We start from the raw sequence: 20,680 nt of genomic DNA, 5'->3' as shown, positions 1-20,680 counted from the left end.
GCCGCGGAGCGGCTGGGCCCGTGAGCCATGGCCGCTGAGCCTGCGCGTCCGGAGCCTGTGCTCCGCAACAGGAAAGGCCACAGCAGTGAGAGGCCCGCGTACTTCAAAAAACAAAAAAAAAAAGAGGAAGTTTGGATTCGAATGTGAACAACACAGGGAGAAGGTGGCCATCTGAGAGGCCTCAGGAGAAAGCACCCTTGTCAGCACCTTGATCTTGGACTTCCAGCCTCCAGAACTTGAAGGAAATTAACTTCTGTTGTTTCAGCTGCCCCCTGTGTGGTACTTTGTTATGGCTTGCCCTAGTCAACTCACACACATACGTGACCTTGTTTAATCTTCTCAACAAGTCTCAGGTAGGAATTCTACAAAGAAGGAGCCCCAGACTGCAGGGGAGACTCGAGGTCACACAGTGGTAAGTGATCAGTTTAGGTTCTTTTCTTTTTTTTGAATTGAAGTATAACTGACCTACAACACTATGTTAGTTCCAGGTGTACAACATAGTGGTTCAATATTTCTGTACATCACAAAATGATCACCACGATAAGTCTAGTTACCATCCGTCACCATACAAAGTGTTTACGATATCATTGACTATATTCCCCATACTGTACGTTTTCTCCCTGAGATTCGTTTATCTTGTAGCTGGAAGTTTATACCTTTTATCTTAGGTCTTGAAGATCAGCCTTCTAATTCCAAACCCCAGGCTGTATCCACCTTGCCAGTGAGGACAGCAGAGAGTTAGACAGCAAATACAGCATCCCCGGGCAGGCCCTTACGAGCCGTGGGCCTCAGGGGACCACCTCACATGCAAAACGCAAGCAGACGGGACAGCCCCCACCTCATGCGTGAAACCATTGGGACACCTGTTGAGGGCAGTTCAGGCCACAGCAGGGCTCACAGGGCGGGCTCCAAGCCGGTCCTGTCCCCTGCCCCCTCTTCCCTGCAGTTACCTAAATCAGACCTCCATTCAGCCTCACACAATCCTGGGTGGTCAGAACTGCTGTTCTGCCAGTTTTCCAGGTAAGGAAACCGAGGCACATCCAAAGCCACCCAACAAGTCAACAGACAACCCAGATTCGAGCCCAGCCCCTAGGCCCCTGACTACCCTGCCGAACTGACTTAGAGCTCACCCTGACTGCGTGGGTCTCGGCATACGGTGGTCTGTCCACCTGGGGCCGTGCTGCCAGGAGACGGCCGTGCCACAGACCATGACGAAGGCAGCGGGGCTGCTGAGAGAAACCGCGGAAGCCCAGGAGCTGGGAGAAGCAGGGCCTGGGTCTTGGGACGGGGTCAGGATCCAAGCTAGATCTCCCCAGCCCAGAGCAAGGAGCCAAGTCTAACAAGATGAAACATGACCAGGCAAATGTGGAGTCCTGCACTGCAGCCCCAAAACCCAGCGGACAGGCCCCAGATGGGGCACAGTGGTTCTCGCCAACAATAAGTTCACTGTGAGTCAGAGGTGTGAGTCAGAGGTGTGTGCAGCATGCAGAAAGCAAAGGCAATCTCAGGCCGTCTTAAGAGCAGAATAACGTCGAGAACATCCCCGCTCCCCTCTGCACTGGCCCGCTTATGGTGGACCCTGGGCTGTGCCACCCAGATCCCCCTCAGTGAAGGGTCTTTAGACCTCAGCTGCCCAGAACCACCCTGCCCAAGGGCCGGCTCTTCCTGGGGCCCCGTCCAGTGTCTGGTCCCAGCACAAGATGAAAGGCTCAGTCATATGGACCTCAGGACAACTCGAAGGGCCATTGTAGGTGCAGGGCCCCCTGGAGGTCAATGGTAGTTGTCACTGGGTCCACATCAAAGCTCAACTTCTCCTTCTAACTCCTGCTTCTGCCCCTCCCTTCCACGGGCGTCAATCTTAAGAGGCGCCCCCAATACACGTCCCCCCTCTTGGACCGCATCTCAGAATCTGCTTCCTGGAGACTCCACCTGGTGTCTGCCGTGAGCCCCAACGGGAAAAGGAACAAACTGAGAGCCAGTGCGCTGGGAGGAGAGGGCTGCGACCGCTGTCCTCTGAGCAGGGGACACCAGGGCTGGGAGGAGGGGAAGGTTGGCCTGCAGAGCATGAGTGTCCATGGGAGGAGGACAGGTCAGAAGCCCAAGGTTTGGTGACGTGGAGGGGACGGCCCCACGCCCCTCGGGTCCACATCTGCCCTCTCCAGCAGCACAGGCCTGTCGACGATGGAGCGTTCAGATATACTGAGCAGAAGTAAGCTGACGGCCGTGGTGGCGGGAGGCAGCTCTGGGAGGCCAGCTCTCCCCCCCGCCAAGATAAGTGCAGGGGGAGCTAGACAACACTTGCTCGTGGGGCCGCCAAGATAAGTGCAGGGGGAGCTAGACAACACTTGCTCGTGGGGCCGCAGAGGGCCCGGAGTCGGGTCAGAACACAACACCCACCAGAAGGCAGACTTCCACACAGGCTGGGGAGGTACTGCTTCCGGAGGGTGGGCCATGGGTGCAATGAGCTGCCCGCACGTTGGTAGTGGGCGCCCCGTCCTGGGAGGGGAACGGTGAGCAGAGGCAGGACACCCACTTGGCGGATGGAGGGTGAAGATACACAATTGACCCGCAAAGAGCATGGAGACTCACCTATTGGAAAAGAGGAGGTAAGGCAGGGAAGATTTGGGGGGTTTTCTGGCTGTGCTGTGCGGCTTGCGGGATCTTAGTTCCCCGACTAGGGATCGAACCCAGGCCGCCGGAAGACTCGGAAGATTTTTAAATGAGAGGGGAACCCGGTCAGTGGGGTTCCAAGAGGACCTCTGGTGGCAGGGGGGAGGGCAGAGGCTGAGCGCATTTGGGATAAACGGGCACAGACCATGAAGGGACCAGCCGAGGCCCGGCGGAAGCCCCCTGAAATGGGCTTTACCACCTGGATCCAAACGGGGCCAACCCACGGACCACTGCACGCTGTCTCCCAACAAAGTAAGTGTCTGTACGGCTGACGCTGCTCTCCACCTCTCACCTCTCATCCACCTAAACCACTGTCCGGAGTTAGGGTTTTGTTTATGTAAGGATAGCTGAGTGTACGTTACACTAAGGCCTGATGGGTTTTCAGGGCACAAAAACCAGTAGGAGTGTTTGGATAAGCGGGTCAATTTGCCTGCATCTCCTCACAGGCGTTTTTACTGGAACGGTCCGTTTCAAGGCAACACTGGGGAGGAATTTAAATACATTTAAGGTCACTGACTTTTAGAGGTAAAGATGTTGATCCGAAAGCCCCGCGGCAACTGACCCAACGTTTCTGTAAAAAAGGAGGGCGATGGCACAGACTCCAGGGTCCCGCGCGCACGGAGGCTTGGAGGGCGAATGCAGATTTGCGTGGGGTGGGGGGGGGGGCTGGAGAGCCGGCAAGCCCCGGGGAGCACGGCTGTGCCAGAGGCAGCCTCTGGGCTTCCTCCCACTTAATTATTGTCTGCATTCATCCTCTAGCACCTTCCACAGCTGAGAATTCCTGAGGCCTCCCCACACTGCGAGGAGGCTGGAGAGAGCCTTGCACAGAACATCAGCTACTTAGGGGTTGAATTACCCATTCAGAGGAGGGCAGCTAAGGGAGTATATGATTTGGCCGAACAGACCATGTGGTTTTGAGCATTCTGCCACAAGTTGTGAGAAGATGGGGCCAAACGCGTTGCATGGGGTCAGCGTTCCTGCCCACGTTTACGAGGACCACGTGCTGAGATGCCCTCTGGCTAAGCACTTTAGGGGTCCCATGACCAGCACTTTCCACGAGAACCCCTGAACCTGGCACATCGTAAGCGCTCAGTAAACGTTACTCTTACTCCTGCTTTAGCTTCCAACTTCCTTCAAGTGGATAGGGTCACCTTCCTTACTCAGCATCACCCAGAAACCTGTTACACATGCGTATTCCTGGGGCCTGTCTTCACAGAATCTGAGTCAGTAGGTGGTTTTGAGAGACGGTGCACTTGAGAAAGACCACGAAGGACTGTGTCTTTGAGAAAGACGTTGCTAGATCCTGTCGTGATCTTGGACACAAGAAAGCTCCACTTTCCACAGAGGTCACTCACCGACCAAATGCATCCTGGTGCCCCAGTGGACACGAGGACCATTGGCAGGTCCAGAACAAATGCACGGCACCTTGCTGACTCATTGCGGGGTTGAGTAACGTTTACTGAGCACTTCCGTTGATTGTACTTCATAATGGAAATATAATCATGATCCTGAACTAGCTCTATCTTTTCTGGGACAAAGGAAGACTTTGCTCTTTACCCAATGGTATCTGCATTTTTTTTCTCCACTAGATGATGGACAGTTTCAGAGACCATATCCGGGTCTGTGAGCGTCAGACTGCTCTGGCTTGACCACCTCCTTGGTTTGGGGTTTTAGGATCCTTGGGATATAAATGTTTCACTTCCATAAACATCAGCATAGCACGTGCCCCAAGACTCCTACTGTTGAATGCCAACCAAGACGCTGGCCCTGCATGGCGGGGCCGAGGGGGCATCACTCGCCGATTTGCACAAATGTCCACGGAGCCCCTGCCTCATGCAAGGCCCCTGACTAGCTGCGTGACCCCACACACTATGGGATGTGGAAAGTGCCCAGGATGTGGGTGGGTCAGGAGAGCCGGGCTCCAGTCCTGGTTCTGCTCTGCCTAGCTGAACGGGCTTCATGGCACCTGAGCCTCTGGGGCCTCCTCTCTATACTGGGAATAATAACATGCAGTCTGGGATCCACAAAAATAAATGAATGTGTAAGCAGTTTGTCACTTGTAAAGGAGAATCAGTGGTAGTGACCGCCATGGTTACTGCTACCAACAGGTACGGCCAAAGGCCATACAGCAGACTGCTGGGCAGGGAGATGGAAACTACTGGAACATTCCCCTGAGGGCTCAGCCCCTTGGAACTCAGAATGCCCATCTCTGAGAATCTCTGCTGCAACATTCAGGGGAAGGAACGGTGCCCCGTGAGGGAGGGGACACATGGAAAGGCCACCACTCCTAAGCTCCCACCACTGCAGATGTGCTGGAAAATTCTCCTGCTTGGTGAGGCAGTCGGAATGTTGTTTAGGTGTATTTTCCAGACGGCATCTTGCTATGGACTTGGATGGAGGATTACGAAAGCTTTGTACAAGAGATTTTGCAAAGATCATCTTGTCCCAACCCCTCCTCTTTACAGGTGAGAAAAGAAGGGAAGGACCCAAGGTGGATGGCAAGCTGGTGGCAGAGTCGGGGACGAAAGCCAGGACTCCTGTTTTTAATTTTCTCCCCTCCTTCTGCAATCAGCGGGGAGAGTGGTTCCCAGTGTTCACTTGAGGAAAAAAAAACTGATAAGAATCTGAGGAATGTGACGGCTGAAAGGGACTGACTGTGGAATTTGGTATTTGATACCGGCCGAGGATCACACACAATTACAACCAAGCGAGTCTCCTGTGAGCAGAACACCTTCTGGACCTGCATCCCTTTCCAAAGGAAAGGGGTTCCAGCTCTAAACACCAGGCCCAGCTGGGTGGCCCATGACACCCCAGAAACCCACAGCTGTCGGAGTCTCTAAGGAATGCCTCAATTCCCCTGCAAAGGGCAAAATCCAGGAGAATGAGTGCAGTGTTCCGAATTACATCCTGCCGTTTGTGAAGTTTGCCTTTTCGTTGGGATCACCACTTCTCAAATCTGCCTCTTAGAGGTATCTTGCTGTCAGCACTACTCATGGATGGCCCATTAACCCCTCCAGCAGGTAGCCGGGAAACATGGGTAGACAACAGCGGATCCTGCCCTTTCCATCTGAGATCAGCCAGTGGGTTCCAGGAGTCTTCCTCACAAGAGCTTCCAGAGCTCTGGATTGGGGGGTCCAGCTGCAGGAATTGCTGTGTGACTTTGTACAGGCCCCATCCCTCTCTGGGCCTCTGCCTCCTCCTCAGCAGCAGATGGAACTCACAAGGCAGCATCAGAGCTGGGGGACTATTACAGAGGCCATCACCCCCACCTCGGCAGAAGGGCCCGAGCAACACTGCCTCTCGCCCAGAAACCAGAACAGTTGGGAAACTGGACTGGCCGAGCAAGGTACCACGTCCTCCAGCCGGCCCGGGCCAGGCTTCTACCACCCACAGGACTGGCGGTGTCAGGGAAAGCCTTAGCCCTACATCCTTTCCAGGCAGGTAGTTCTGCAAACACCTGGGTCTCCAAAGTCATCCCCCAGCCAGGGGCTCGGAGAGAATTTCCAGCAAAGCAGAGCCAGCGTGTGGGGCACGTCAGGCACAGAAGTGAACCATTGTCCACTCACCCCGTCTAACTGCGGCTTCCAGAGCAAAGACACTCTGAGCTCCTGAGGGTGGTTCTAAGCCATTTGGTCCATTAACTTTTTTTATATATATAAATTTATTTATTTATTTTTGGCTGTGTTGGGTCTTCATTGCTGCGCGCGGGTTTTCTCTGGTTGCAGCAAGCGGGGGCTGCTCTTTGTTGCGGTGCATGGGATTCTCACTGTGGTGGCTTCTCTTGTTGCAGAGCACGGGCTCTAGGCGTGCAGGCTTCAGTAGTTGTGGCACTCAGGCTCAGTCGTTGTGGCTCGCGGGCTCTAGAGCGTAGGCTCAGTAGTTGTGGCGCACCGGCTTATTTGCTCCGCGGCATGTGGGACCTTCCCGGACCAGGGCTCGAACCCGTGTCCCCTGCATTGGCAGGCGGATTCCTAACCACTGCGCCACCAGGGAAGTCCCCGTCCATTAACTTTTATTAAGCCCTCTCTAGGCACCAGCCCCTGACGTGGTCACTGGCTGACAGAGCAGGAAGGAGATCTGCGATCTGGGGGAAGGACACAGACAATGCGAAGGACCACAGAAATAGGAGGCAGGTGATGAGAACAGGCCAGGACCTGGGATGCTGCGGGAGCCCTGAGGAGGAGATGCCTGGCTCTGCCGGGGAGGGATGGTAAGGTCAAACCGCCCCGGCCCTGCCCCACTGCCCAGGGACTCTGATCCCCCAGAGCCATGTCCTGCCTGGTCCCCCCAGGGCCCTCCATGCTGGTGGCAGCTCAGTCTTCCCTGGTCCCCCACCAAGATGCTCTGCTGTCCTCCCCTCCCCTCCTCTCCTTTCCCCGCACCTGCAGGCCGCCCACCTCTCAATCCACTGGGAATGCTGAGCCCACAGGCGCACACTGCCTTGACTTCTTCCCCAGCGTCCTCCAGGCTTACCAGGGCTGAGTCTTCCCCCTCCCACTCACCTGGAAGCAGGTGGCCTCTCCGCCTCTCAGCTGACCTGGGATCAGGAGGCCATGCCAGGTGTCCCCCCACCCCCCAACCCCTATATATTCCATGCTTTCATGTCCATTCTCCACTGGATCTTACTCCAGTGACCTGCATGTTCCAGGCTCTCGCACCAGATCCGGGTCCCCATGCCCAGGGCTCATCCTTCTCTCTCCTCCTCTTCTTCGGGGTCGCAATTCTCAAAAGAGGAGTCCACACGCCCGCACCTCAGCCCCTGTCTCCCAAATCTCCCCTCCTGACTCTCGGAACCCTGTCAACTTCTCCCCTCCTCCGCCCTCTCTGAGCCTCATCTAGATGTCGGGGTCCCGCAGATCCCCTGAACCCTCCCCCGTCTCCCTCTATGCCCGCCTGGAGGGAGCTCGTCCACTCCAGACCTCTATGGGGAAGGCCCCCGGTCATCTTCTCCAGGACGTCCGGGCACTGCACCCTCCCCAGCCTCAGATGCAAACCCAGCATCACACCAAACCGACTCCCCTTCCCCACACCTCGGCCCTTCGTCCGGCAAACAGCACCATCCCCAGCATCCCGGCCCCCTCGCCTGCACCAGGGCTTTATGCTGTCTCCTGAGCACCCACTGGGCTGCTACATCACCCTCCCACTCCTGCTGCCACTGGTCCAGGCCTCCCAGGTCCCTCCCAGGATGCACACCATCCTGGGCGGAGGGGAAGGACCCCCAGCATCAACCTGACTCCGAGCCGGGGCTGAGGAACTTTCATGAGCAGGATGGTCACTTGCAAAAGCTTGAAAGCGCTAGAATTGCCGGAGAAGCTGTATGCGGCTGGAGTGGCCTCGGGGTTCCAGCCTTGGCCCGAGGCCGGGGGAGCCCTCAGAACAGATTGTAAGCAAGGGCAGGACGTGAACACAGCTAAGTTCCAGAAGGTTTTCTCCAGAGCCCCTGTGTGCACGACCCCAGGGCTGAGACCCCACCCGAAGGCTGCAGCCTCCAGAGAAGCGTGGTCCAATGTAATTCCTCAGCCCCACTTTGTTCTTCGCTGTGACTGAAGGCAGATGTCCCCCTGTTCGGGCAGCCCACCTTCCCCTCACCTTTCCCCTCTCATCTGGCGGCTTTGCCCAAGTCCTCCAGGCACCACAGGGCCGGCCACAAGAAAGACACAAAATCACCGGAGAAGAACTGCCCCTTTCCCCTGGCATCCGGCAGAGAGACGCACTTTCAAGTTCTTGGTTTGTTTCTGCAGTGCCGTTGTCCCTCCAGGAATGCCCGCAGACAGGTGATTCCCACAGGGCAGCTCAGGAGGGCCCTTCCACCTGCAGCTCATCCGTCCCAGGAGCGCGGCCGCCAGGGCCAGGCTAATGCACCCCTGTTTGTGGGTTTTGCCATGGAATCAAGACAGAAAATTAAATGCATCCCAAGCTGCAGGATGCTGTGAACCAGGCCTCGCAACGGTCGTTCACACAAGAAAAAGCTGAAAAGTAACGACGTGCAGTTTTCCTGCTAGAAAGGCTTCTTTTAATCAGGCCTGTGGTGGGATTGCAGAGCCTTTGGTTAGAATTCCTCTGGGTGAGGGTCTCTCCCCTCCAGAAGAGACCTCACAACAGTGAGGTCTGGAAACCCACCTGTTTTCTTTTTCTAAACCATTTTATTGAGGTATGACTGACATACAGAAAGCTGTACATATTTAATGGATCCAACTTGATGAATTCAGAGGCAAGGATACGCTAGGGAAACGATCACTACAATCTATGCCACAAACATATCCATTGCCTCCAAGAGTTTCCTCCTGCCCTACTTATTATCATGATTATTATTACGATTATTCTGTGGTAAGAACACTTAACACAAGATCTACCCTCTTGGCAAATTTTTAAACACACACTACAGCATTGTTAACTACACAGCATTTCTAGAACTTACTCATCTTTGTAGCCTTTGACTAGTACCTCCCCATTGCCCCTCCTCCCACCATTCCACTCTCTGCTTCTATAAATTTGACTAGTTTAGGTCCCTCCTATAAGTGGCCTCATGCAGTATTTGTCCATCTGCACCTAGCCTATTTCATTCAGTATTCTGTCTTCCAGTTCCATCCATGTTGTCACAAATGGCGGGATTTTCTTCTGTTTAAAGGCTGAATAATAGTCCACTGCACATCAATACCACGTGTTCTTTATCCATTCATCCGCTGATGGGCAGAAACCTGCTTTAGGTGACAGAAAGTTCCAGCAACAGCCCAGAAGAATGGAAGGTCTCCTGCTTTCTGACCCCCAGAGCCTTGGAGTCAGGACGTGGGTGCTGTGACCATTCTCCAGATGAAGAGACTGTGGTTCAGAGTGGGGGCATGGTGTGTTGGTGTGCTAGGGCCGCTGTAACAAATTACCATCAACTTAGCAATGTAAAATGATATACATTTATTATCTTACAGCTCTGGAGGCCGGAAGTCCTAAATCAGTCTCCCTGAGCTGGAGTCAAGGTGTCGGCGGGGCTGACGTCGATGGGGCTGGTTCCCTCTGGAGGCTCTAGGGGAGAATCTGTCCCGAGTCTTTTCCAGGAGGCTGCCTGCAGTTCTTGGCTCAAGGCCCCTTCCTCACATCACTCTGACCTCTTAATTCCGTCGTCACATCTGCCCTCCTGCCTCCCTCTTAGAAGGGCGGTGTGATCAGCTTGTGCTCACCTGGAATCTAGGAACGTCTTCCATCTCAACAGCTTTCATTTAGTCACATCTGCAAAGTCGCTTTTATCACGTAAGGTAACATATCCACAGGCTCTGGGGAGTAGAATGTGGACATCTTTGGGGGCTTTTATTCCACCTCCTACAGAGTTGGCCCCAGGCCACACAGCCGAGCGGTGGCCACACCAGGCCTGTGGAGGGAGGTGCAGTTCAGACAAGTGGGAACTGGGTCACAGACCTTTGCCACCTTTCCGGGGTTCCCAGATGTGACCATAAGCCTGGTTTTGGGAAACTTGGTCCCTAGTTAATACAGAAGGCGTGCAGTACAAAACAACTAATACGAAAAGAAAGGAACTGTTAGAAGGTGCCTACAGACAGGACGGGTGCGGATGGCTCAAAAGGGCCAGACCCGCTGCCCTCGGGGTGCCTCTGCTCCTGCCGTTTCCCCCAATCTGGAGAACTCTCCCGCCTCGGCACCCGCCTCCCACATCCCAGCTCTGCTGTGAAGCCCAGAGTGACTTCTCCCTCCCTGGGCCTCAGTTTCCCTACCTAGAAAATGGGGATAATACCAGCGCCCAACCTGTAGGGTCATTGTGAGGAATGAGTCAATATACGTAACACAGGAAGAAGACCGCCTGGCACAGAATAAGCACGAATGAAGCATTTGCCATTGTAATCAGGCATCGACGATGTTCCAGGGACTTCGGTGAGCAGGACAGACGCTGTCTCTAAGCTCTGAGTCCTCTAGAACTGGGTCCACATGCAGAGATCGCTCCCTCCCCCAGAGAGCCTTGGAGAAGACGAAGACTCTCTTTTCCGCCTGAAGTCTCCTGGGACCAGCTGTCACTCAACCAGATCTGTGCCGACACACACCCAGGGTACACAGGAACTGGGGGGGTGGGTCACGGCCCCTGCCCGGGATGAATTCACAGCCCAGACAGAGTCAGGCCTTGAGGAAGATAAACAACAACCAGAATCCCCAGCAGGCCCCAGCACTTCCAGCAAAAAGGGGGTGACCCCCCCCCACTCACACATTCCCACGTGTGCTTGTGTGCAAGCAAACTCCCGAGACTGGAGAAACTCCCCTCTTGTACTGGAACCGGACCCCCGGCGAGGAAAACAAGCTTCTTTTCTTCGCCATCTGCTCCGGCTCTGAAGGCTGGGGCTCTCCCCATCCCCCTTCCCTTCTGCTTCCCCATCCCCCAGGCATCCGCCAGGCAGCGCTGACCTCGCACAGAAGGCTTTGGTTAGCAGGTCAGGCTGGAGAGGCAGGGTGGGGGCAAAGGGCGCAGGCCAAAGAGGAGACCTACAGAGGGGGGATGCTCTTCGGAGGGAATCCTGGAGCCACAGGGGAGGAGAGAGGGGAGCGGAGCTCTGGGGATGTGTGGGAGGCCCCAGCTGGCCAGGCCCTTTCCCACCCCTCTACCCAAGCCCTCTGCAGCGCCGGCCCCAGAGAAGCAGTTCCCAATTCCTAAGACCTCACCAGATATTTACATTGAGGCTGCCTCAAGGAATTTTCTGGAAAACTCCTTCTCCGCCCACTCCCACTTCAAAGGAAAAAGCAAGACCCCTAAAGCTGGTGGCCTCTGTGGCTTCTTTAAAGTGGCTTCTGGAAAGCTGGTCTGGTGGGAACAAAGCACAGAAGAGAACTTTGCTCCAGGACCCCTTGGAATTACAGACCTGCCCCTGAGGAGAGGTGAGGCCAGGGCCTCAGTTTCCCGGAAGATGGTGGGTCAGGCGTTCACTTGTGTGTTCACTTATTTGTCCCTTGCTTTTGTCCCCGGTTGTTTGCGCCTGTGACTGGGCTGAAGTTTGGGTCTTTGCTCCCAGGGGGTGTCTGACCCCTATGAGCCCCTGGACCAGCAAAGTTGACTTTGCCTCAGTCAACTCCATAGTTCCTGGAACTCATAGGCCCACCTGGAGTGTTTGAGTGTGAATTCCCTACAGGCAATTTTCTCTGTGGCCTTTGAAGAAAGGCTCTGGTTCTTATCTTCCCCAGATGGTCCCTCTTCCCCTCCCCCACCCAAGGCCCTTATCTTGTGCGCAAAATCCTTCCTGGTTCAGCACAACTAATGATGCTGGTTAATATATCAAAAACACATATTACTGAGTGCATGGCTAAGTTGGAGAGAAAGGAAAGGAATTTGTAAGAGGCCAGTAACTAATAAAATGTATGAATTCAGAGGGATAAGCTCGCATTGCTGGGTTTGTGGATCCCTGGCAGTCCAACCTGAGGATGATGGGAAGTCAGTGGGAGACCCTGGTGTAAAGCCCCGTGTACAAGGCAGGCAGGAGAAATATATAAATGTCTCAGCCTTGGCCCTTGGGTAGAACACCTAACCTTAAGCCTCATAAACATGCCACCTTTTCTCAGAAAGCTACTGGAGGATGTGTTCCATCACAATGAGGGAGCAAACCCAAAAGAGTGGATATGAACTGTAGGAAAGAGGGTGCCCAATACAGGGAGAAAGCTTGGGGCAAAGGAAATCCCCAGGTTGTTGGTGAAGAGCAATCCCAAAATTGTAGGTTTCTACCTGCCCAGATCGCAGCAGATCAGAGGTTCAAGGAGCAATTGCCGGAAGAAGATGAAAGTAATGGAATATCTCATGAAGTGTCAGGAGGAAATCTGCACAACTGGGAGAGAGTTTGGAGATGAATTAATAAAAACACAGAAAAGCTAAGTGAACAAAAACAAGAAGGGTCAAAAATGTGTTCAGGAAAAGCCATCATAGTACACTGCATGGCTCAGCTATCACTTGGCATAAAATGTAAGACCTGAGTATGGTGCTAACTAGAATTGTGACATAAAGTGTCTTGGGAAAATGGGGCCACAGGAAATGTGTGTGAAGGGGAGGGCAGCGTGTGGAAGATGCTCCACTCTCACCTTTCATAGTGGAAAACTGATACCTAATGCCCGAAACAGAAAAATCAAGCTGTAGCAATGTAACTACGTATTTTAGAGATGTGGGTGCAAATACTAAAAATATGAAAAGTTAAAAGAGTCGGGGTGGTTGTCTCTGGAGAACATGAGAAAGGAAGTGGATGAGGGAGGGCTGTTGTTTTTCATTTTAAGCCTTGTAGAACTATTTGGTTCTTGAAACTATGTACATATGCAACTTTCATAAAAGTTTACAAATGAAATTAAAAGTTAAAACACATGATCCAAGATGGATAATACCAAGTGCTTTAAAGACTTTTCTTGTTTAATCTTCTCCTCCGGGACTTCCCTGGTGGCACAGTGGTTAAGAATCCACCTGCCAATGCAGGGGTCACGGGTTCGAGCCCTGGTTCGGGAAGATCCCACATGCCACAGAACAACTAAGCCCATGCGCCACAACTACTGAGCCCGTGTGCCACAACTACTGAGCCTACGTGCCTAGAGCCCCTGCTCTGCAACAAGAGAAGCCACCGCAATGAGAAGCCGACGCACTGCAATGAAGAGTAGCCCTCACTCGCCACAACTAGAGAAAGCCCATGCGCAGCAACAAAGACCCAATGCAGCCAAAAATAAAATTAATTAAATAATTTAAAAAATAATAATAATTCCTAATGTGATAAAGTCTATTATAAATCTTCTCCTCCATTTTGGGGGTAGATATGATGGTTGTCCCCACTTTACAGATGAGGAAATCGAGGTTTGTGGAGAAGAAATGGTTTCTCCTAGGTCACACAGCTGGCAGGTGGTAGAGGCAGGACTCGAACTACGAGTCAGATCCTTGGCCATCAAATTATACTACCCTCGGAAACAAACCCCCAGGCAAGATCACCTCCCCTGTGCTACATTATGTCTCAGCCTACACAGGCCTTGAAAGAGGGGGGTGGTGAACTGTGACTGGTGAGATATTCTCCGGAAGGTTTTACCATTTGCCATTTTACCATTTTACCGTTTGCCAAGCTGTACTCATCTCTCTGCAGACTGGTGACATAGCATGAGCCCCTGACTCTATATGGCTGCAAGGCTCTGATGGGCGTCATATCTGGTGGCCCACATCACTCCACTCCAATCCATCCAGAACTCCAGAGGCTCCTCATGGCCCCCAGGATGAACCATGCTCACCTCCATCCTTGCTTCTGTCTCTCATTCTCAGAACCCAGGGCTACACCATGCCAGGCCCCCTCCCACCCACTTGCTGGGCCTTTGCTCGCTCCTTGTCCTCCGTCTTCCCCATCTCTGCCTCTTCTTCCTCCAGAGGCACCTCAAATGTCACCCCTTTTGGGAAGCCTCCCCAGCTGTCCTGGGTACCACACTGCTCCTGCCTCTGTTTCCTTGTATCCCTTTGTCCAGACTTTTGTGACTCCAGACCTCCTGTGATAATTGTTCATTTAGTCTCCTCTATTGGACTTTGAAGACAGTGACCTTCTCTGAACCATTTCTGCACACTCAGCAACCGTTTAACAGTCCCTGCTAAACCCTGGGCATCTGGAATACCTACATAATGACTGAAGACCACTTCATTGAGGCTTCCAGGCGAATGTGTTAAAAGGCAGGACCCGGGCTTCCCTGATGGTGCAGTGGTTGAGAGTCCGCCTGCCGATGCGGGGGACACGGGTTCGTGCCCCGGTCCGGGAAGATCCCACATGCCGCGGAGCGGCTGGGCCCGTGAGCCATGGCCGCTGAGCCTGCGTGTCCGGAGCCTGTGCTCCACAACGGGAGAGGCCACAACAGTGAGAGGCCCGCATACCACAAAAAAAAAAAAAAAAAGGCAGGACCCAAGACTAAATATATTGACTTTCCTCCTTAACAAATCCTGTGTGATCTCAACTGTGCAAAATTATATATATATATATATATGCAAGCACACAGCAAATACCAAAAGAAATATGGCTCTCAAAAATGGAATTATTGGGAAAGGACAGTCTTCAACAAAATGTGTTGGGAAAATTGTACACACGTAATAGAATGACGTTGTAATAGAATGACGTTGTAATAGAATGACGTTGTAATAGAATGACATTGAACCCTTACCTTACATCATTTACAAAAATTTACTCAAAATAGATCAAAGACTTAAATGTAAGTCCTAAAAGAATAAAACTCCTAGGGCAAAATAGAAAAGAAAATGTAGGGCCAAAGCTTCTTGACACTGGATTTGGCAATGATTTCTTAGATATGACATGAAAAGCACAAGGAACAAAAGAAAACATAGATAAATTGGACTACATCAACATTTAAAACTTTTATGCATCAAAGAACACAGTCAACAGCGTGAAAAGGCAACCCACACAACGGGAGAAAATATTTGCCAATCACATATCTGATGAGGGGTTAATATCCAGAATATATAAAGAACACTGACAATTCAACAAAAAAAACCTGATTCAAAATTGGGCAAAGGACTTAAATAGACATTTCTCTACAGATGATGAACAAATGGCCAATAAGCACGTGAAAAGATGCCAAACATCACTAATCACTGGAGAAATACAAATCAAAACCACCGCTTTACACCCACTAGGATGACGACTATCCAAAAAAATTTACAAAATAACAAGTGTTGGTAAGGATGTGGAGAAATCGGAACCCATTTGCTCTGTTAGTGGGAACATAAAATTGTGCAGCCACCATGGGAAACAGTCTGATGGTTCCTCAAAAAAGTTAAAAATAGAACTACCATATGACCCAGCAATTCCACTTCTAGGTATCTAGCCAAAAGAATTGAAAGCAGAGACTCAGAGAAATGTGTACACCCATGTCCTTATCAGCATTATTTATAATAGCCAGAAGGTGGAAGAAACCCAAGTGTCCATCAACAGAGGAATGGATAAACAAAATGTGGTCCACCCGTACGGTGGAATATTATTCGGCCTTAAAAATGGAGGAAATTTTGACACATGCTAGAGCATGGATGAGCCTTGAGGACATTATGCTAAGTGAAATACGCTAGTTACAAAAGGACCAATACTGTATGATTCTACTTATACAAGGTACCTAGAGTAGTCAAAACCATAGAGAGAGAAGGTAGAATGGCAGTTGCCAGGGGCTGGCAGGGAGGAGGAAATGGGGGGTTAGTGTCTAATGGTTGCAGTTTCTGTTTTGCAAGATGAAAAGGGTCTGGAGATGACAGAGGTGAGGGTTGCACAGCAGTGTGAATACACTTAATGCTAGTGAACTGTTCATGTAAAAGTGATTAAGGTGGTAAATTTTAAGTTGTGTGTATTCTATCACAATAAAAAGAATTTAAATTTTTAAACCTACAAAAATGGAATTATAAATGATTTCTTTCTTTCCACTTTTCCATATTTTCCGAATGATCTATGATAAATATAATCAGGGGGAAAATAAACCTTTTTTAAAAGAAGATGTCAGGCCCCCTTTCACCTAAACATCTGTGCTGGCCACCGGAGCCCCAACCCCTGCTGCTCCCAGGCCTGCTGGGCCGAGAGCTTCCATCAGCTTTCTCTACCTGACACCAACATTTGGTTTCCATTCCCAACGCTTCACATAATTCTTGGAGATCAGCTCCTGCCGGTTTCGGGTCCAGCGGAAAGAAAGCGGCCCTTGGGAGGGTCAGCTTGCATCCCATCGGGGTGCATTTGGCTGGGCCCGCACTGAGCTTTCTTGCCCAGACACCCCCCAGCCCCCAGAGCCCATCCATCCTGCCGGCTACCCACCCACTGTCAGTGGGGCAGGCGAATTTCCTGGTGCGCGGTAACCCAAGCCCCTCTCTGCTCCCCACGGGCATGGCCAGGCTCTGTTATTAATCTTGGGGCAGATCCTATGTCCGAGGCTGAGACAGCTGTCCCCACATGCAGCTGCCCCGGGCCAGCAGGCAGACAACTTCCAGCCCTCCCGCCTCCCTGCCAACGGCCAGCCAGGGAATTGAACTTTCCTTCCAAACCCCTTGCTCGTGCAGTGCCTGGACCCTCACACTGCGTCATGGCCCAGCGAGCCCCTGTTCACTCCCTGGTTCATTCCAGGTTAGAATGCAACTCCAGGATCCTGAGTGACTTGGACTTCTTGGCCTAGAAAGCAACTGTAGTGTCCCAGTTGGGCTGCAGTTGAATCAATAAGGGATTGTTTGAGCCCATGCTCCATGCTCAGCCCCGGGTTACCTGCTGGGGCAGACAAAGCCATCTAGGATGGGGCTCCTGACCCCAAGGGGCTCGAAGTCCAGCTGCAGGACAAGCACATGAAACAAGAATAAAGCAAACCAGGACAGGACCTGGGGAAAGCTGCCCGTGGCAGCCACACGGCCAGGTGCTCCGCCATCCAGAAGGCAGAACAACCCACCCCAGGGGCCACTGTTCACTCTAGATTCCAAGTAGAACACACAGCCCTGATACAAAGAGCTCATTGAATGCTCCCACAGGAACTGGCTAGGATTAGTCCCATTTCACAGATGTGTAAACTGATGCAAGGTAACAGGAACTTGCCCACAGCGAGACGAGGGGCCAAGGTTCTGATGTCAATTTGCCTGACTCCAAAGTTCTGAGTATCATTAGGTCTGTGCTTTTGGGACCACCCACCGCAGCCCAACTTTATAAACTGACCTGCCTGCCTACTCACAGATGGCAGATGCCCACCCAGCATGAACCTACTTGGCTTTATCACCTATTTCTGGCTCCATATGGGCAGATTCCAGTGATATGGCGATAACCAAGGCAGACAATCCCAGGCCCCCCGAAGCTTCCCTGCTAGGATGTGTCAAGATCCCAGGCACTGATGACTTTGGCCCTCTGTATTCTCTGGGACACAGCTGTGACTCAGTCTTAGCTGTCCCTGTGATTCCCCCACCAACGGGTGCAGAGGACCAGAGTCGGCCCACACGGCCAGCCCCAGTCCATACGAAGCAACTGGACAGCTAACGCGTGGACTAAACTACAGCTGGCATCGGGCTATAAAAGAGTGTCACCCCAGCCTGAAACACTGCTCTCTCGCCTTAGGCATGCTTTGGGCCACCTGTGGTTTTCAGGGAACACCATCTACCTGAGCACCAGTGTAGAAGGACATAGGTTCATGTTCTCGGCTCTGCTACACAAGATGGCCCTTGGTTTTCATTTTAACTGCATTTCCCGGCATAGGACAAGCTGGGTGGGGGGAGGGAGGAATTCACATGCTCCCCACTCCCAGCTCAGCATCTGCCTCCCCACCCGCTTCAAACAGATGCTGGCTTTGTTAGGGAAAAAGAGACCAAACAGAAGCTGACAGCTCATGGTCTAGGACCAGGGCTGTTTTCAGGAAGAATAAGTTGTCACTGCTGGGGAAGGAGAGGGCAGATGTGTGATAATGGCAGAAATAATTTAGCCTCATCAGAATGATTGGCCCTACAAGGAGTCTAGAAACCGAGGTCTATTATTAGGCTATTTGTTTAATAAAGGGGGGATGAGAGGGAGGGAAAGGTGGGTGAATCCTGGGTCCTCGGACTCCAAAAATATCCTATCTATAAACCAAGAAGTGAGGCAAATATACCATCATCTTCTAACCACGTCCAGGACCCACACATTGTCTGCCTCTCTTCAGAGTAAACAAGGAGAAGAGGCAGCAGAGAAGATGACTCTGGGGGAGACCAAACCACAACCCACTTTCCTTTCTCTCTCCTCAGAGCCCTCTACGTCACCATCCTTTGTAAGAAAGATGAAGCCTCATTCTTCCAAGTCAACCAAGATGTTGACTTACACGGTGACCAACACGCATACACACAAACGTACACACGCATACACACACAAACACACACACACATTGGAAGACTATAGGATTCTCTACCTCAAAAACCCAAGAAAGCCACCTGAAAAACCATCAAAATATTTTTTTAATGCCTTATGGTAGCAGGACATAAAATCAACGTACCCCAAATCAACAGCTTTCCTATTTGCCAGACATCAACATTTAAAAGTGTCAGGGAACAAAAAGAACTCATTCACGATAGCAATAAAAACTACAAAATGCCTAAGAATAAATCTAACAAGCTCTGGATAAATGGAGCAGAAAGACTGAAAAACACACAGGATTATAAACATTGAATTCTATTAATCCATTAAGTCAACACAGCCTAGATCAAAATCCCAACAGCATGTTTTATAGAACAAGAAAAGATGATTCTAAAATTCACCCAAGATCTTTCAATTGTGTTCGCTGCTGCCGCCGCGCCGCTGTCACTCTCCAACTCCAGCGCTGCCTCTAGCTCGCGGAGCTCCAGCGGAAGGAGAAGTGGGGTTAAGTCAGGAGGTCTCTTTACCATGGCTCGACTGCCCGCAAAGCGACCAGTGGTAAGGCACCGAGGAAGCAACTGGCTACAAAAGCCGCTCGCAAGAGTGCGCCCTCTACTGGAGGGGTGAAGAAAACTCATTGTTACAGGCCTGGTACCGGGGCGCTCCGCGAAATCAGACGTTATCAGAAGTCCACTGAACTTCTGATTTGCAAACTTCCCTTCCAGCGCCTGGTGCGGGAAATTGCTCAGGACTTCAGAACAGATCTGCGCTTCCAGAGTGCAGCTATTGGTGCTTTGCAGGAGGCAAGTGAGGCCTAGTTGGTTGGCCTTTTTGAAGACCCCAACCTGCGTGCTATCCATGCCAAACGTGTAACAATTATGCCAAAAGACATCCAGCTATAGCACGCCGCGTACGTGGAGAAGGTGCTTAAGAATCGACTATCATGGGAAACATTTCATTCTTTAAAAGAAAAAAAATTTCTCTTCCTGTTATTGGTAGTTCTGAATGTTAGATTCCCCCCCCCCCCTCCATGGAGTCAAAAGGTACCTAAGAATATGATTGCAGGTGGAAAAATAGGGGACAGAAATCAGGTAATGGCAGCTTTTCCATTTTCATTTGTGTGTGAATTTTTAATATAAATGCGGGGACATAAAGCATTAATGCAGGTCAAAACGTTTGAGTGAACAAGTTTCAGCAGTTCAACTTTATAACAATTATAAATAAACCTGTCAAATTTTCCTGGACAATGCCAGTATTTGGATTTTTTTTTGGATTTTTTTAAAACAAGTAAATTTCTTATTGACTGCAACTAAATGGTGTTTGTAGCATTTTTATCATACAATAGATTCCATCCATTCACTATACTTTTCTAACTGAGTTGTCCTATATGCAAGTACATGTTTTTAATGTTGTCTGTCTTCTGTGCTCTTCCTGTAAGTTTGCTATTAAAATACATCAAACTATTTAAATAAATAAAATTGCGAAAATAAAATAAAATGCACCCAAAAGAAAAAGTGTACAAATGCTAAGAATATTTTGATAAAGATGAACAGCAAAGAGGAATTGCTCTATCAACTAACAAAACATAGAATAAGGATATAGTAATTACAATAGTGTAGTTTTGGCACCAGATCAGATTAAGAGTTCAGAAAAAGGGCTGTGTACACAGGGAAGTTTAGTATGTGATAAAAGCAGCATTTCAAATTATTGGGAATAGATGGATTTTTCAGTAGAAGTGTGAGGGGAGGTTTGTGGGGAAAGAAACAAAAGTTAAATCCCTACCTCACAGCCTCTGTAAAGACTTCAGTGGGAAGGCTATGCCCTTATCATGACTCGGCTGGGTCTTAACAGGTTTTTGAGGCTCAAATCCACTTTCAGTCTTAATACTGTTTGAAATCTAAGCTCAATCCAACCCTTCAAGGCCCCAAATCTTTCACTTTTCATTTCCGTTTGTGCTGTAGGCTAGATAATGCCCCATCCGAAGCCCAGGAACCTGTGAATACATCATCTCACGTGGTAAAAAGGACTCTGCAGGTGTGATTAAACTAAGGATCTTGAGGTGGGGAGCTGATCCTGGATTATTAAACCGGGTGGGCCCAACCTAATCACAAGGGTCTTATGAAATGGAGGCAGGAGGATCAGAGTCAGAGAGAGAGGTTGGAGGAGGCTCTCTGAAGATGGAGGAAGGAGCT

The 20,680-nt window shown here is 51.0% G+C and overlaps 1 protein-coding gene and 1 pseudogene across 2 annotated transcripts in view; one reads left to right on the top strand and one right to left on the bottom strand.

Moving 5' to 3' along the window:
* Window positions 1-20,680, bottom strand: part of COL26A1 (collagen type XXVI alpha 1 chain) — a 175,257-nt gene that overhangs the window by 140,118 nt on the left and 14,459 nt on the right. The window lies entirely within an intron of this gene.
* LOC113630290 (histone H3.3-like) lies at window positions 4,759-19,497 on the top strand (annotated as a pseudogene).

The sequence above is a fragment of the Aethalodelphis obliquidens genome, unplaced genomic scaffold (genome assembly GCF_003676395.1).
Source record: "Aethalodelphis obliquidens isolate GAN/ISIS:26980383/991018 unplaced genomic scaffold, ASM367639v1 scaffold30, whole genome shotgun sequence".
NCBI lineage: Eukaryota > Metazoa > Chordata > Mammalia > Artiodactyla > Delphinidae > Aethalodelphis > Aethalodelphis obliquidens.
This window is presented reverse-complemented; position numbering and strand designations above follow the sequence as displayed.